Consider the following 6,646-nt stretch of genomic DNA (forward strand, 5'->3'; position numbering starts at 1 on the left):
TGGTTACAGCATGGGCCCAGGATTCAGAGGACCTGTGTTCTAATCCTGGCCCTGCCTCTGCTCTATTGTGTGACCTTGAGGAAGTCACTTCACTCTGAGCCTCAGGGATGGAGACTGTGACCCTCCCCTGTGGGATATGGTCTGTGTCCAACCTGTTGTATCTACCTCAGCGCTTAGTACAGTGCCTGGCATAATCATCATAATAATAATTTATTATTATTCCCCCTTGTCCCCCTCTCCATCCCCCCCATCTTACCTCCTTCCCTTCCCCACTGCACCTGTATATATGTATATATGTTTGTACATATTTGCTACTCTATTTATTTATTTATTTTACTTGTACATATCTATTCTATTTATTTTATTTTGTTAGTATGTTTGGTTTTGTTCTCTGTCTCCCCCTTTTAGACTGTGAGCCTGTTGTTGGGTAAGGACTGTCTCTATATGTTGCCAACTTGTACTTCCCAAGCGCTTAGTACAGTGCTCTGCACACAGTAAGGGCACAATAAATACGATTGATGATAATAATTATAATGGCATTTGTTAAGCACTTACTATGTGCAAAGCACTGTTCTAAGCGCTGGGGAGATACAAATTGATCAGGTTGTCCCACTTGGGGCTCACAGTCTTAATCCCCATTTTGCAGATGAGGTAACTGAGGCTCAGAGAAGTTAAGTGACTTGCCCAAGGTCACACAGCAGACATGTGGCGGAGCCGGGATTAGAACCCATGACCTCTGACTCCCAAGCCCGTGTCCTTTCCACTGAGTCACGTTGCTCCTCTTATACTAAGAGAAGAATATACTGAGCACTAATAAAGACCATAAAAACAAACAAAAACCCTGTTTCCTTATACTCTTCCAAGGGTCACACAGCAGGCAAGTGGCAAACCTGGGATAAGAACCCAGGTTTCCTGACTTCCAGGCTGGAGCTCCTTCTAATAATAATAATGGAGAAGCAGCATGGCTCAGTGGAAAGAGCAAGGGCTTCAGAGTCAGAGGTCATGGGTTCTAATCATGGCTCCACCACTTGTCAGCTAGGAGACTTTGGGAAAATCACTTAACTTCTCTGTGCCTCCGTTACCTCATCTGTAAAATGGAGAATTAAGACTGTGAGCCCCACGTGGGACAACCTGATCACCTTATATCCCCCCAGCACTTAGAACAGTGCTTCGCACATAGGAAGTGCTTAACAAATACCATCATTATTATTATTATTACTATAAGAATATAATATATTCATTCATTCAATCGTATTTATTGAGCACTTACTGTGTGCAAAGCACTGTACTAAGCACTTGGGAGGTACAAGTTGGCAACATATAGAGATGGTCCCTACCCAACAACGGGCTCACAGTCTAGAAGAGCTTAGTCTTATTATATTATAATAATATAGTATAATTACTATAGTAATAATAATAATGGTATTTGTTAAGCACTTCCTACATGCCAGGCACTGTACTAAGCGCTGGGTTGGATACATGCAAATCGGGTTGGACACAGTCTCTGTCCCATGTGGGGCTCACAGTCTCAATCCCCGTTTTACAGATGAGGTCACTGAAGCCCAGAGAAGTGAAGCGACTTGCCCAAGGTCATGCAGTGGACAAGTGGCAGAGCCGGGATTAGAACCCATGACCTTCTGATTCCCAGGCCCCTTCGCTATCCACTAGGCCACATTGCTTCTCCAGGAAGCTCTGCTCTTTCTATCTGCCTCAACTAAATAATTGTTCTCCCGACTACTTCGCTGGTGACCCCCATAGAGAACAGGGACTGTGATTGACCTAAATGCTCTTTATCTGTCCGCACAGTGCTTAGCACACTGTCAGCTCTTGAGAAGCCATATGGCACAGTGGAAAGAGCATGGGCCTGTTGTGTTACCTTGAGCATGTCACTTAAGTTCTCTGTATCTCAGTTTGCTCATCTGCAGAATGGGGATTCAATACCTGTTCTCCCTCCGACTTGTAGAGTTAGTAGACCACATCCTTGCCCTCTAGGGCCTTCCAATTTAATAAGGGAGACAGCTGCTAAAGGAAATCTGAGAGCGGGAGAAGTAATAGAGGCTGTGGATATTATTAATTATTATTTTGGTATTTGTTCAGCACTTACTATGTGCCGAGCCCTGATCTACAGAAGCAGCGTGGCTCAGTGGAAAGAGCCCAGGCTTTGGAGTCGGAGGGCAGGGGTTCAAATCCCGGCTCTGCCAATTGTCAGCTGTGTGACTTTGGACAAGTCACTTAACTTCTCTGGGCCTCAGTTCCTTCATCTGGAAAATGGGGATGAAGACTGTGAGCCCCCTTTGGGACAACTTGATCACCTTGTAACCTCCCTAGCACTTAGAACAGTGCTTTGCACATAGTAAGTGCTTAATAAGTGTCATCATCATTATTATTATTATTATCTAAGCACTGGGGTAGATACAAGGTAATTAGGTTGTCCCGCATGGAGTGCACAGTCTTCATCCCCACTTTACAGATGATGTAACTGAGACACAGAGAACTGAAATGACTTGTCCAAGGTCACACAGCAGACAAGTGGAGGAGCCAGGCTTAGAACCCACGTCTTCTGACTCTGAAGTCCATGCTCTTGCCACTAGGTCATGCATATAAGCAGTGCAAATATTGTCATGGGTTCTAATTCTGGCTCCACCACTTGTCTGCTGTGTGACTTTGGGCAAATCACTCATTGTGACCTCATCTGTAAAATGGGGGTTGAGACTGCGAGCCTCACGTGGAACAGGGTCTGTGCCCAATCCGATTTGCCTGTATCCACCCTAGGGCTTAGTACAGTGCCTGGCACATAGTGCTCAACAAAGACCATAATTATGATTATTATCCCCAGGCATTTGATTTTCCAAAGGCAGAGCTGTCAGGATTCCATCACAACTTTCAGCAATCCCTGCCCCCTAATGAGCTTACAGTCTAGAGGGAGGGACAAACCCTAAAAAAGAGATGACTTTTAGGGGAAATGACGGAGTATAAGGATATGCAGATTGTAAGTCCACTGGGGGCAGGGAAAATGTCTACCAATTCCGCTGTAAAGTGCCCTCCCAAGTCCTTAGTAATTAATTCATTCATTCGATCGTATTTATTGAGTGCTTACTGTGTGCAGAGCACTGTACCAAGAGTTTGGGACGTACAAGTTGGCAACAAATAGAGACGGTCACTACTAAACAACTCTGAGCCTCCTTTTGGGTCGGAAACGTCTCTACATGTTGCCAACTTGTACTTCCCAAGCGCCTAGTACAATGCTCTGCACACAGTAAGCGCTCAATAAATGCGATCGAATTGAATGAATGAATAAAAGGGGGAGACAGACAACAAAACAAAACATGCGGACAGATGTCAGGTCGTCCAAACAGATGGAACTAAAGCTAAATGCACATCATTAACAAAATAAATAGAATAGTAAATATGCACAAGCAAAATCAGTAGAGTAATAAATCTGTACAAACATATATACAGGTGCTGTGGGGAGGGGAAGGAGGAGAGGAAAAAGTGGGCTGGGTCTGGGAAGGCCTCTTAATACTTAATACTCTTAGTACAGTGCTCGGCACCCGATAAACGTCCAATAAATACGTTTGAATGAATGAATAAGAGGGTTTTAAAAAATATTTGGACATTTCCCACCCAGTTTGAATGTCCTTGAATTTCTCCTTGGGCATCACGAGGTTCTCGGAACCAACATGATTTCGGTGGAACCGTAGCGCCCCCTCGCGGCCGCAACAGACAACGGCTTTTGGCAAATGTGGGCTTCCCAAGCCATAGGAAAGACCACCAAGTCCATTAATAATAATAATAATAATAATAATAACAATGGTAATAATAATGACAATCATAATAATAATAATAATGATATTAATAATAATAATAATGGCATTTATTAAGCGCTTACTATTTGCCAAGCACTGTTCTAAGTGCTGGGGAGGTTAGAAGGTCATCAGGCTGTCCCACGGGGGGCTCACAGTCTTAATCAATCAATCAATCAACCGTATTTATTGAGCACTTACTGTGTGCAGAGCACTGTCCTAAGCGCTTGGGAAGTACAAGTTGGCAACATATAGAGACAGTCCCTACCCAACAGTGGGCTCACAGTCTAGAAGGGGGAGATAGAGAACAAAACCAAACATATTAACAAAATAAAATAAATAGAATAGATATTGTACAAGGAAAATAAATGAATAGATAAATAGAGTAATAAATATGTACAAACATATATACATATAGACAGGTGCTGTGGGGAAGGGAAGGAGGTAAGACAGAGTGGATGGAGAGGGGGACGAGGGGGACAGGAAGGAGGGGGCTCAGTCTGGGAAGGCCTCTGGAGTCAGAGGTCAGGGGTTCAAATCCCGGCTCCGCCAACTGCCCACTGTGTGACTGTGGGCAAGTCACTTCACTTCTCTGGGCCTCAGTTACCTCATCTGGAAAATGGGGATGAAAACTGTGAGCCCCTAGTGGGACAACCTGGTCACCTTGTAAGCTCCCCAGTGCTTAGAACAGTGCTTTGCACATAGTAAGCACTTAACAAATACTATCATTATTATTATTATTAATCCCCACTTTACAGGTGAGGTCACTGAGGCCCAGAGAAGTGAAGTGACTTGCCCAAAGCCACACAGCTGACAATTGGCAGAGCCAGGATTCCTTTAGGAAGAATCAGAACTGTTAGAAAGTGCAGTGAACAGGTGCAATCCGCATCAGCTAAAGGGAAAGACAGAGGCGCCGAAACGGTTCTAATGGAAATTTAGAGGGGGCCTAGGAACCATGGTTCATTTTCATGTACTTGTATATGTATTTGTACAGATTTATTACTCTATTTTACTTGTAATAATAATTATAATAATAATGATGGCATTTGTTAAATGCTTACTATGTGCAAAGTACTGTTCTAAGTGCTGGGGAGATTTCAAGGTCATTAGGTTGTCCCACGGGGGTCTCACAGTCTTAATCCCCATTTTACAGATGAGGCCACTGAGGCCCAGAGAAGTTAAGAGAGTTGCCCAAAGTCACACAGCTGACCGTTAGCGGAGCCAGGATTTGAACCTATGACCTCCAACTCCAAAGCCTGGGCTCTTTCCACTGAGCCACGCTGCTTAGAAAGAATCAGGACTGTTAGAAAGTTCAGTGAACAGGTGCAATCCACATCAGCTATTGGAAAAGACAGAGGGGCAGAAATGGTTCTAATGGAAACTTGGTGTTTAGGAACCATGGTTCATTTTCATGTACTTGTATAGATATTTGTACAGATTTATTACTCTATTTTACTTATAATAATAATAATAGTAGCATTTGTTAAGTGCTTACTATGTGCAAAGCACTGTTCTAAGCGCTGGGGAAGATGCAAGGTGATCAGGTTGTCCCACGTGGGTCTCACAGTCTTAATCCCCATTTTACAGATGAGGGAACTGAGGCCCAGAGAAGTGAAGTGACTTGCCCAAAGTCACACAGCAGACATGTGGCTGAATAAGAATTTGAACTCATGACCTCTGGCTCCAAAGCCCATGCGCTTTCCACTGAGCTGAGCTGCTTCTCTAAATATTTACTATTCTATTTTTTTTGTTAATAATGTGCATATAGCTTTAATTCTATTTGTTCTGACGATTTTGACACCTGTCTACACGTTTTGTTTTGTTGTCTGTCTCCCCCTTCTAGACTGTGAGCCCGCTGTTGGGTAGGGACCCTCTCTATATGTTGCCAACTTGTACTTCCCAAGCGCTTAGGGCAGTGCTATGCACACAGTAAGGGCTCAATAAATACGATTGAATGAATGAATGAATGAATGGGCTCATCTTATACTGCCGGGTCGAATCCGACCCATAGCGACACCACGGGCACATCTCTCCCGGAGCGACCCACTTCCATCCGTAGTCATTCTGATAGCGGATCCAGAGAGTTTTCTTGGTAAAAATCCAGAAGAGGTTTACCATCACCTCCTTCTGCGCAGCAAATTTGAGTTTTTGCCCTCAACTCTCTCCCATACAGTTGTTGCCCAACACAGGGGAGTTTCGACATGTAGCAGATTTCTTTCCACTCACTAGCCACTGGCCACGCTAGGAATGGAATGGGTAGGCCTCTGCGTGACTCTCCCTCCCATAGTCGAGACTGGTAGAGGACTGGAAACTCTCCATTTGAAACCCTGAGAGGTGATTTTCATGTATAGTGATGCGGAGTGCTCTTTGCTTTCCAACTCACTTCCCCGAGTTTCTGGAAACAATGCTACAGTGCCATCATATCCTTATGCTCTGGAGATTTGAAGCTCCTTGTGGGTGGAGATCAGGTTTGCCAACCCTATTTTATTGTATTTTCCCAGGCATATAGTGTAGAGCTTGGGCCTGAGAGTCAAGAGGACCTGGGTTCTCATCCTGGCTCCACCACTTACTACTACTACTACTATTACTAATAATGGCATTTATTAAGCACTTACTATATGCAAAGCACTGTTCTCAGCGCTTGGGGAGTTTACAAGGTGATCAGGTTGTCTCACGGGGGGCTCACAGTCTTAATCCCCATTTTACAGATGAGGGCCAGAGAAGTTAAGTGACTTGCCCAAAGTCAAACAGCTAAGTGGCAGAGCTGGGATTTGAACCCATGACCTCTGACTCCAAAGCCCAGGCTCTTTCCACTGAGCCACGCTGCTTCCCTTGAGCCATGC

The 6,646-nt window shown here is 44.3% G+C and overlaps 1 non-coding gene across 1 annotated transcript; it reads right to left on the reverse strand.

Annotated features, from left to right (window-relative positions):
- Positions 1–6,002: 6,002 nt before the first annotated feature.
- LOC119924642 lies at positions 6,003–6,140 on the reverse strand. The gene has a single exon (XR_005449344.1). It is a non-coding gene; the product is annotated as a small nucleolar RNA SNORA7 (small nucleolar RNA).
- Between the last annotated feature and the right edge of the window lie 506 nt (positions 6,141–6,646).

This window comes from Tachyglossus aculeatus, chromosome 2 (assembly GCF_015852505.1).
Source record: "Tachyglossus aculeatus isolate mTacAcu1 chromosome 2, mTacAcu1.pri, whole genome shotgun sequence".
NCBI lineage: Eukaryota > Metazoa > Chordata > Mammalia > Monotremata > Tachyglossidae > Tachyglossus > Tachyglossus aculeatus.